Source organism: Ovis canadensis, chromosome 8 (genome assembly GCF_042477335.2).
Source record: "Ovis canadensis isolate MfBH-ARS-UI-01 breed Bighorn chromosome 8, ARS-UI_OviCan_v2, whole genome shotgun sequence".
Lineage (NCBI taxonomy): Eukaryota > Metazoa > Chordata > Mammalia > Artiodactyla > Bovidae > Ovis > Ovis canadensis.
In genome coordinates, this window is record NC_091252.1 from 100042318 (window position 1) to 100054012 (window position 11695).

At 47.7% G+C, this 11695-nt stretch overlaps 1 non-coding gene across 1 annotated transcript; it reads right to left on the reverse strand.

Moving 5' to 3' along the window:
- Positions 1–11186: 11186 nt before the first annotated feature.
- TRNAW-CCA (transfer RNA tryptophan (anticodon CCA)) lies at positions 11187–11258 on the reverse strand. Its single transcript has one exon. It is a non-coding gene; the product is annotated as a tRNA-Trp (tRNA).
- Positions 11259–11695: the final 437 nt, after the last annotated feature.

An 11695-nucleotide genomic window follows, 5' to 3' on the forward strand; every position in this document is an offset into this window, starting at 1 on the left:
CAAGAATACACAGAAGAACTGTACAAAAGAGATCTTCATGACCCAGATAATCACGGTGGTGTCATCACTCACCCAGAGCCAAACATCCTGGAATGTGAAGTCAAGTGGGCCTTAGAAAGCATCACTACGAACAAAGCTAGTGGAGGTGATAGAATTCCAGTTGAGCTGTTTCAAATACTGAAAGATGATGCTGTGAAAGTGCTGCAGTCAATGTGCCAGCAAATTTGGAAAACTCAGCAGTGGCCACAGGACTGGAAAAGGTCAGTTTTCATTCCAATCCCAAAGAAAGGCAATGCCAAAGAATGCTCAAACTATCGCACAATTGCACTCATCTCACACGCTAGTAAAGTAATGCTCAAAATTCTCCAAGCCAGGCTTCAGCAATACATGAACTGTGAACTTCCAGATGTTCCAGCTGGTTTTAGAAAAGGCAGAGGAACCAGAGATCAAATTGCCAACATCCGCTGGATCATCGAAAAAGCAAGAGAGTTCCAGAAAAACATCTATTTCTGCTTTATTGACTATGCCAAAGCCTTTGACTGTGTGGATCACAATAAACTGTGGAAAATTCTGAAGAGATGGGAATACCAGACCACCTGACCTGCCTCTTGAGAAACCTATATGCAGGTCAGGAAGCAACAGTTAGAACTGGACATGGAACAACAGACGGGTTCCAAACAGGAAAAGGAGTACGTCAAGGCTCTATATTGTCACCCTGCTTATTTAACTTCTATGCAGAGTACATCATGAGAAACGCTGGGCTGGAAGAAACACAAGCTGGAATCAAGATTGCCGGGAGAAATATCAATAACCTCAGATATGCAGATGACACCACCCTTATGGCAGAAAGTGAAGAGGAACTAAAAAGCCTCTTGATGAAAGTGAAAGAGGAAAGTGAAAAAGTTGGCTTAAAGCTCACCATTCAGAAAACGAAGATCATGGCATCTGGTCCCATCACTTCATGGCAAATAGATGGGGAAACAGTGGAAACCGTGTCAGACTTTATTTGGGGGGGCTCCAAAGTCACTGCAGATGGTGACTGCAGCCATGAAATTAAAAGATGCTTACTCCTTGGAAGGAAAGTTATGACCAACTTAGACAGTCTATTCGGAGAAGGCGATGGCACCCCACTCCAGTACTTTTGCCTGGAAAATCCCACTGATGGAGGAGCCTCGTGGGCTGCAGTCCATGGGGTCGCTGGGAGTTGGACATGACTGAGCGACTTCACTTTCACTTTTCACTTTCATGTACTGGAGAAGGAAATGGCAACCCACTCCAGTGTTCTTGCCTGGAGAATCCCAGGGACCGGGGAGCCTGGGGGGCTGCCGTCTGTGGGGTCACCCAGAGTCGGACACGACTGGAGCGACTCAGCAGCAGCAGCAGCAGTAGACATTCTGTTCAAAAGCAGAGACATTAGTTTGCCAACAAAGGTCCGTCTAGTCAAGGCTATGGTTTTTCCAGTGGTCATGTATGGATGTGATAGTTGGACTGTGACGAAAACTGAGCACAGAAGAATTGATGCTTTTGAACTGTGGTGCTGGAGAAGACTCTTGAGAGTCCCTTGGACTGCAAGGAGATCCAACCAGTCCATTCTGAAGGAGATCAGTCCTGGGTGTTCTTTGGAAGGAATGATGCTAATGCTGAAACTCCAGTACTTTGGCCACCTCATGCAAAGAGTTGACTCATTGGAAAAGACTCTGATGCTGGGAGGAATTGGGGGCAGGAGGAGGAGGGGATGACAGAGGATGAGATGGCTGGATGGCATCACCAACTCAATGGACATGAGTCTGGGTAAACTCCGGGAGTTGGTGATGGACAGGGAGGTCTGGCGAGCTGCAATTCATGGGGTCGCAAAGAGTTGGACACGACTGAGTGACTGAACTGAACTGAATGGAACTTAGTCACCATTCCTAGGAGTAGTGAGTACTGGTTCCTATCAGTCGTCCTAATAATTGCACCTCAGAGAATTATTTTATGCGTCAGGCTTGGCTTTGTAGAATTAACCTCATGAAGTGAAACCTTCCTTTTCCTTCAACATAACAACTTCCTCTTATTAAATAAAACAAACAAACAGAAACATATTTCCTTAGTGCTTAACGACAACTTTATTTTTTTGTCTTGTGGGATCTCAGTTTGCCATCAAAGATCAAAGCTGTGCCCCCTGCAGTGAAAGCACGGAATCCTAACCACAAGGCTGCCAGGGAATTCTTCCCAACTGAATTTTAAGAGCTATGAATGAACCCCAGGGAGATTATTCAGCAATAATACTAGTTGCTCAAGGAACCGCTAGTTGAACAGGCAGGGAAAGCAGGGGACTCCTTGGCTCAGCCAGCAATCTCTCCTGTCTCTAGCGAAACACTTAGGTTAAGTTGTAAATCCTAGTCCCTTCCCCAGTGTGATAAAAACATGAAAACTGGGATAAATAACCTTAATAAGGGCTGCTGCCTAAGGAAAAAGCAAGGAACCTGAACTGGGGGCATATGAAGAGAAAGCTATCTATAATCATAAATGTAAGAAGCGGCCGGATATAATAGGAGATGCGAGCAGCTTGCAGTCAGAAAGAAAAAATAGAATGAAAAAAATCATTAATGAGATTAAAATGTTACCATGAGATTAAAATGTTACCTTAGAAAATATTATGCAATGCCAAAGGAATCAGTCAAGGAAAAACAGAGAAACAAAAATGAGATATATCTCTAAATGAGATACACAGGGGCAAAACTAAAATGGCAGGCTTAAATCCAACTATAACTAACACAACACGGTTAACCAACTATACTCCAATATAAAATAAAAGTTTAAAATTCAACTATATTAATAATAACATTAAATGTAAATAGGTTAAACAATCCAACTAAAAGGCAAAAATTGTCAGACTGGATTAAAAACTCTTGATTATCTACTGAAGACGTACTTTAAATTCAAAGATGTAAATAGGTTTAAAGTAAAAAGATGAAAAAGATATTATCAGGAAAATAGTACCCACATGAAAGCTGGAGTGACTAGTATCAGGCAAAACAGAGTTTAAAACAAAAAATATGTTACTAGAGAGAGATAGGGCTATTTCATAATGATAAAAAGGCGAATCCATCTGGAAGATATAACAAAGATACATGCACTTAACATCATAGCACTGAAATATATGAAGCAAAAACTGACATAATTTAAGAGGGAAAAGGACAAGTCAACAATAAGAGAGACTGCAATACCCCAATTTACAATGAGGCAGAAGATCAAGAAGGAATGAGAAGACATGGGCAACACAGGACACTCCACGCACCAGCAGCGGGACACACTCTTCTCGAGAGCACACAGAAGAGTCTCCAGGACAGACCAGATATTAGACCACAAAACAACCTTAACGAATTAACAAAGATAAAAATAATGAGAAGTATGTTCTCTGGTCACAATGGAATAAAATTCAGAATCAACAACATGGAGATTTGGAAAAGTCACAAATAAATGAAAGTTAAACAACACTCAACAACCAATGGGTCAAAGAAGAACTAAAAAGGGCATCAGAAAATACTTTCAGATGAATGAAAACGAAGACAGCATAACAAAATTTATAGAATGCAGTTAAAGCAGTGCTTAGGTGGAAATATATAGCTGCAAATGCCTTTATCAATAAAGCAGAAAGATCACAAATCCATAACCTATCCTTCCACTTTACGACACTGAAAAAGACACTGCAAACTAAACATAGAGCAAGCAGAAGGAAGGAGATTATAAAGATTATAAGAGTAGAAATTAATGCAACTAAGGACAGAAAAACAACAGAGAATATCAACAAAGCACAAATGTTTATAACAGCATTACCAGCAATAGCCAAAAGGTGAAAATAATCCAAATGTCCATTGACTGGAGAGTGGAGAGACAAAATGAGGTATATCTATCAAAAGGAATAGTATTTGTCCACAGAAGTGAGTGAGGCAATTTCTACACACGCTACAACATGGACAAACCTTGAAGACATTACGCTGCGTGAAAGAAGCCAGTCACAGAAGACCATGCTCCATGCGATCCCGCTCCTACAGAAGTCAGAGCAGTAGGGACGGAGCGCTGGGGCTGCTTAGGGACACGCGAGGGCGACGGAGCCACGGTCAGGGGCTGGGCGCTAAAGGGCACGCAGTTCCGTTCTGAAGTAACAAAGATGTTCCAAAACTGACTGCGGTGACGGCTGCAAGGATCTATGAATATACCCCAAACCATATAATTGCATGCTTCAAATGAGCAAATGATGCCTCAGGAAAGCTGCTGCTGCTGCTGTTTTTTAAATATCACTTCTCTTAGTGTCTCCCAACATGAGCACATACTCAGCGTGTCCTTCTTTACCTTTTGCAGGTAACATCACACAGAATATTAGAGAACTGGGCGGGGATTAAGATGCTATTCATTATATTGTGTCAAATGGGGACAGAAGAGAATTTGGAAGATCAGATTTGAATTTAAAGTAACTTTTGCTGCAGATTACATGGTTCATCCTATGCAGCTTTATACCTACTTTTCTAAAGACAATGCTGCAGGTTCATTGTGACTGGAATGGAATTTCATCTTCCAAGTGCCAGCCATAAGAGGTTTTGCCAAGTGGACCACCGCTGGAAGTATTTTAGCATCAGTTTATCTCTGGTGTCAGAGCAACACATACATTCCGCAACTTACTAGGTTTCTTGTCCCCTTAGGACAAACTCTGAGGAAAAAGGTACAATTTAACGTTCACATGAATTTTTTTTTTCTCTTAAACAGAAGATAAAGTTACCATGCAGATGATTTTATAGATAGTACTAATGAGAGAAAGTGAGACATTTGAAGGGTCTATCTATGCAGGATCGTAGGCAGCCCTGGCTGGGAAACTGCAAGATATTCAATGTCTGATATCTGCATTCTGTCAGTATTACAATTGGGAGGGCAAAGTCAGAAGTGCTATTTGTAATATCAGATTCTCTTGCGTCTCACTAACGGCACCTCAGTTAAATGCCTTGTATATGCACAATAGACATCAGTTATGAAGCATGCTCCAGCTCGATAGATAGACCGAAGGATGATATTTTGTTGGCACAAAAGGCCCTGACTTCAGACGCCTGGGTGCGAATTCCTGAGAAAACCAGAGTGCCTGCAGAGGGACCACCCTCAGCTCTGCCGAGGCACCACCCGCTCGGTCTCGGGGGTCTCCGTGCCCTGGAGCACCTGCAGAAGGGCTGCCCTCAGCTCTGCTGAGGCACCACCTGCTCCAGCTCGGGGCTCTCTGTGCCCTGGAGCGCCTGCAGAGGGACCACCCTTAGCTCTGCTGAGACACCACCCGCTCAGCCTCCGGGCTCTCTGTGCCCTGGAGCGCCTGCAGAAGGGCTGCCCTCAGCTCTGCTGAGATACCACCCGCTCAGGCTTGGGGCTCTCCGTGCCCTGGAGCGCCTGCAGAGGGACCGCCCTCAGCTCTGCTGAGACACCACCCGCTCAGGCTCGGGGCTCTCCGTGCCCTGGAGCACCTACAGAAGGGCTGCCCTCAGCTCTGCTGAGACACCACCCGCTCAGGCTCTGGGCTCTCCATGCCCTGGGGCGCCTGCAGAAGGGCTGCCCTCAGCTCTGCTGAGACACCACCCGCTCGGCCTCGGGGCTCTCCGTGCCCTGGGGCGCCTGCAGAGGGGCCGCCCTTAGCTCTGCTGAGACACCATCTGCTCAGGCTCCGGGCTCTCCATGCTGTCCACAGCTGAGCGCGCTCTGTCCTCGGCTTGTGTGCAGAATTAGAACCCCGTCCACACAGGGCCACTCTCGCTGGGCTCTCATGTGAGAGGAGGGCTCCGTGAACGGTGACCCCGGCAGCCCCGCTCCGGTCCCAGCTGAGAGAGTGCCACCTTCTGCGATTCCTCAAAAACAGTTCTGTTGACTTCCTAACATGTTCCCACACGGCGGTGGCGGTGTCGTTGCGCAGCGGTGTCTTACTCTTGAGACCCCATGGACTGTAGCCCACCAGGCTCCTCTGTCAGTGGAATTCTCCAGGCAAGAATGCTGGAGTGTGCAAGTAAATAAGGTGGCTTCTGCCCTCACAAGAGTCGGTCTGGAGAGGAGGCAGATATAAGTAGTCTCAAAATACCAAGAGGTGAGAGGCCAAGATACGTTGGTACCTGGAAGGGAGGACGATCAAGTCTTCCTGGAGCATGTGTGTGTTTGGCGTATAGGGAAGACCATATAGGCTTGAGATGTGTCCTGAAAGAATGACTTGCTTGATAAACTAAGGGAAGAGAATTACCCCAGTGGAGGGACCTTCACGTGCTACAAAGGGGGTGCCGGGGGACACCGGGCATTGTGGCCCTGGGTGCTGCAGCCTCAGGGGCAAGACGGGAGGGCCTGCAGGAGGCGGGACCACCTGCTGGAGGGCATCAATCCTTTCTTTAGGAGGCGAATACTGTCTGAGCCCCCAAAGGATGGAGCTACCTCAGGGTGAGGGTCAGGACAGGCCCTGAGACAGAGTCTGCTTGAGGATAAAGTCCGTGAAAGAGAAAGGGCAAAAGGAAAACCACGCAAGGCAGAGAACAGGTGCCCTTATTAAACTGAATTTTCTAAAAACACCCAGCCCTTTCTCTATCTCCTTCTGAAAGTGAACACTTTTAACTGACAATGAGGCCAGACCATGCTCCCCAGGGGCTGACGTCAATGGGCTTTCTGCCTGAGGAAGGACCTCAGAGTTGCCCAGAAGGGTTTGATTCTAATCTTGGCATGGGCCTGCAGCATCCTTCCACAGCGACATATACAGGCCCGCACAGGGACACTCCGCAGCACGGCAGACACCTGAGTGCCAAGGAGCAGACCATCAGGATCAACGAGCTCGAGTCGGGAGTGGCAGCACCTGGCACACTCAGGCGTGTGCTAAGCGGAGAAGCAGTGCAGATTCAAGGGGCGGGGAGCGGGGCTGGACAAAGGCGGCCCGCTGTGCAGGCAGGAAGCCGGGCTGGCAGCCGGCTCGGGCCTCCCACGTCATCCGAGCAGCGAGCACAGCTCGTTACAGTCACTCGCACTCTCTATCTAATCTGCTAGAACCAGAGGAACACAGGGGCTCTGATACTCGTATTACACAAGACGACAGTGCGCAGAAGCAGGATTTGCCCTGGGAAAGGCCACTGCTGACAAGGAGTAGGCTGGGGAGAAGCCCTGGCCTCTGGAAGGCACGCGGAGGCCCGGCACGCGTCACCCAGCCCGCCGACCCGAGACCGCCTGAGTGAAAGAGCCGGACAGCGCCCCTCGGAGGCAAAGGCACACACACTACTCACGCAGGAACGGCGCGCTGTGGGGAAGGGAGGGTGAGTCCTGTTGCACACCCAGGTCCCGGAGCTGGATAAACCTGCGAATAATTTAGTAAGGCAGGACTGCAGCCACTCTCGGCTCCGGTTCCAGTAGTGTAGACTCTGGGATCACTGTGTCACACCATCTCACACACAGTGTCACACCATCTTACACCACGTCACAGTCTCACACTGTGTCACACTGTTACACACAGCACACAGCGTCACACCATCTCACACCGTGTCGCACCATCTCACACCGTGTCGCACCATCTCACACACACAGTGTCACACCATCTCACACACACCGTGTCACACTATCTCACACACACCGTGTCACACCATCTCACACACACAGTGTCGCACCATCTCACACACACCGTGTCACACTATCTCACACACACCGTGTCACACCATCTCACACACACCGTGTCACACCATCTCACACACACCGTGTCACACCATCTCACACCGTGTCACACTATCTCACACACACCGTGTCACACTATCTCACACACACCGTGTCACACCATCTCACACACACCGTGTCACACTATCTCACACACACCGTGTCACACCATCTCACACACACAGTGTCGCACCATCTCACACACACCGTGTCACACCATCTCACACACACCGTGTCACACCATCTCACACCATGTCACACTATCTCACACACACCGTGTCGCACCATCTCACACACACCGTGTCACACCATCTCACACACACGGTGTCGCACCATCTCACACACACCGTGTCGCACCATCTCACACACACCGTGTCACACTATCTCACACACACCGTGTCGCACCATCTCACACACACCGTGTCACACCATCTCACACACACAGTGTCGCACCATCTCACACCATGTTACACGGTCTCACAGCGTGTCTCACCGGCGAGTGGTCCAGCCTTTCCTAAGAGGGGCTGCGGCGCGGCGCTCTGCAGTCGGGAGGGGAGGCTAATGCAACTGCCATGTTAGCCTCCGGGGATGGTGAAGGCAGCAAAAACATGGTGTTGCTTGGCCAGGTTTAGAGCTGTAAGAGGTTTTGGGGGCAACACCATACAAAGATAAAGACACAGCTGAGCTCCTCCTGTGCTCATGCCCTGTTAGCTCTCCACCCCTTGCCGTGAGTTCCAAGGAGGCAACACGTAGCAGAGCCTGTCTGCCAGCTCAGGGGCTTCAACAGTAATTTCAAAAGTCGCAGATCTGAAGTTAAGGAGCATGGAGATGGAGCTGAGGCTAGCTTCCAAGAACAACGATAAGAAATATCACTCATCCAAGAGCTCAGAAACTGTCCAATTTGCTAAATTACTCCAAAGACCATGCTGTACCTTGCTGTTCATTCTGTAAACCTCAGTCTTAGGCCAGAGGCAAGAAAATGTGACCTAACCTTCTCTGGGGCCTCCCATCTCCTACCTCCATCCTGCCTCTTCAGCACCTCCTAACCATCAGTCTTTCCCAACAGCGACCCTGACCAAAGGCCATGGGACAGCGTGGGGCTGAGAAGCTGACCAGGGACAGCCAGCCTGTCTCTGCTTCTTTCCACACCCCCTGAGATTCTCTGAGAAGAAGTGGAGGTGGCCAGTCCCTCAGCAGTAAGGATGTGACTTCGCAAGTCAGAAAGTCAGCTTTCCAGGAAGAATGGAAGCAACAATCAGCTACTGGAGCTGTCAAGCCATGGGGAACACAGCTTCTAAGCATTTCCTTTCCCCACACATTTTCCCAGGCAGCTGCACACACCCCCAAACGTATTCACACGTGTTTACCAAGGAGGGAGTAAACCCAGCTGTAGCAGCGTCACACACGACGGTGAGTTGTCCGTAACAGAGAAATTCTGGTTATGTCTGGGAATGGGCTCAAGTTCTCAGGCTCTGGGCCAGCAAACGCTGTGGGCGTTGCTGGCTGTGGTCCTTGAGCGATACCCACTGCCAGCTGAACAGAGGCACACAATGCCAACAGCTCCGGAGGGACCCACATGTGCTCCTTTAAAGAAAGGGAGAGTAGCGTGGGGTCAGGAAAGAGAGCGAGCAAAGACCTGGGAGAACCCGCATAAACTGTGAGTCAGCCACCATCCCCACTGCCTGTCTGCTGGGGGCCTGGCTGAGAGCACTCCAGGGAGAGCTGGCGGCAGGAAGGCTGGGGGTGCAAGCTTCCCTGTCCAGTGCTCCCTCCCAGACGAGTTCACGCAGAAGTGACATGTGTTATCCTGTCTGTCACCACTCACACCCCTCAGAGGCGCTTCTGTCCTTACCATCACACCTCCGAATTCACCAATGTGCCGACCATTAAGAGGAGACAGAAACCAATGAGATTTGATCAACAGCAAAAATTCCTGACAATTAGGTTTTGAGGACAGGTTTCACTGAACAGGAAATGCTCCTTTTCGTAGATCTGGAGAAGTGTGAGAGATTAATAACATAAACACAAAAAAAGCTACAAACCCAAACAGATAGACAAAATATCATTCCTGTCATGTACCTAAGCATCTTTATGGTCCAACTCTCACATCCACACATGAGCACTGGAAAAACCACAGCCTTGACTAGACGGACCTTTGTTGGCAAAGTGATGTCTCTTTTGAATATGCTATCTAGTTTTGTCACAGATGTTCAGTCAAGGAGCAGCACCTTTTAATTTTGTGCTGAAGTCATGGTCTGCAATGATTTTTGGAGCCCAAGAAAATAAAATTTGTCACTGTTTCCACTTTTTTCCCCATCTATTTGCCATGACAGAATGTGGTCCCCTGGAGAAGGGAATGGCAAGCCACTTCAGCATTCTTGCCTTGAGAACCCCATGAACAGTATGAAAAGGCAAAATGATAGGATACTGAAAGAGGAACTCCCCAGGTCAGTAGGTGCCCAATATGCTACTGGAGATCAGTGAAGAAATAACTCCAGAAAGAATGAAGGGATGGAGCCAAAGCAAAAACAATACCCACTTGTGGATGTGACTGGTGATAGAAGCAAGATCCAATGCTGTAAAGAGCAATATTGCATAGGAACCTGGAATGTCAGGTCCATGAATCAAGGCAAATTGGAAGTGGTCAAACAAGAGATGGCAAGACTGAACGTCAACATTCTAGGAATCAGCGAACTAAAATGGACTGGAATGGGTGAATTTAACTCAGATGACCGTTATATCTACTACTGTGGGCCGGAATCCCTCAGAAGAAATGGGGTAGCCATCATGGTCAACAAAAGAGTCCGAAATGCAGTACTTGGATGCAATCTCAAAAACGACAGAATGATCTCTGTTCGTCTCCAAGGCAAACCATTCAATATCACAGTTATCCAAGTCTATGCCCCAACCAGTAACACTGAAGAAACTGAAGTTGAACGGTTTTATGAAGACCTACAAGACCTTTTAGAACTAACACCCAAAAAAGATGTCCTTTTCATTATAGGGGACTGGAATGCAAAAGTAGGAAGTCAAGAAACACCTGGGGTAAGAGGCAAATTTGGCCTTGGAATGCGGAATGAAGCAGGGCAAAGACTAATAGAGTTTTGCCAAGAAAATGCACTGGTCATAGCAAACACCCTCTTCCAACAACACAAGAGAAGACTCTACACATGGACATCACCAGATGGTCAACACCGAAATCAGATTGATTATATTCTTTGCAGCCAAAGATGGAGAAGCTCTATACAGTCAGCAAAAACAAGACAGAGAGCTGACTGTGGCTCAGATCATGAACTGCTTATTGCCAAATTCAGACTTAAATTGAAGAAAGTAGGGAAAACCACTAGACCATTCAAGTGAAGTGAAGTGAAGTGAAGTGAAGTTGCTCAGTCATGCCCGACTCTTTGCGACCCCATGGACTGTAGCCTACCAGGCTCCTCTGTCCCTGGGATTCTCCAGGTAAGAATACTGGAGTGCGTTGCCATTTCCTTCTCCAGGAGATCTTCCCAACCCAGGGATCGAACCCGGGTCTCCCGCATTGGAGGCAGACACTTTACCATCTGAGCCACCTGGGAAGTCCATTCAGGTATGACCTAAATCAAATCCCTTATGATTATACAGTGGAATGAGAAATAGATTTAAGGGTCTAGATTTGATAGATAGAGTGCCTGATGAACTATGGAATGAGGTTCATGACATTGTACAGGAGACAGGGATCAAGACAATCCCCATGGAAAAGAAATGCAAAAAAGCAAAATGGCTGTCTGGGGAGGCCTTACAAATAGCTGTGAAAAGAAGAGAGGCGAAAAGCAAAGGAGAAAAGGAAAGATATAAGCATCTGAATGCAGAGTTCCAAACAATAGCAAGAAGAGATAAGAAAGCCTTCTTCAGCAATCAATGCAAAGAAATAGAGGAAAACAACAGAATGGGAAAGACTAGAGATCTCTTTAAGAAAATTAGAGATACCAAGGGAACATTTCATGCAAAGATGGGCTCGATAAAGGACAGAAAT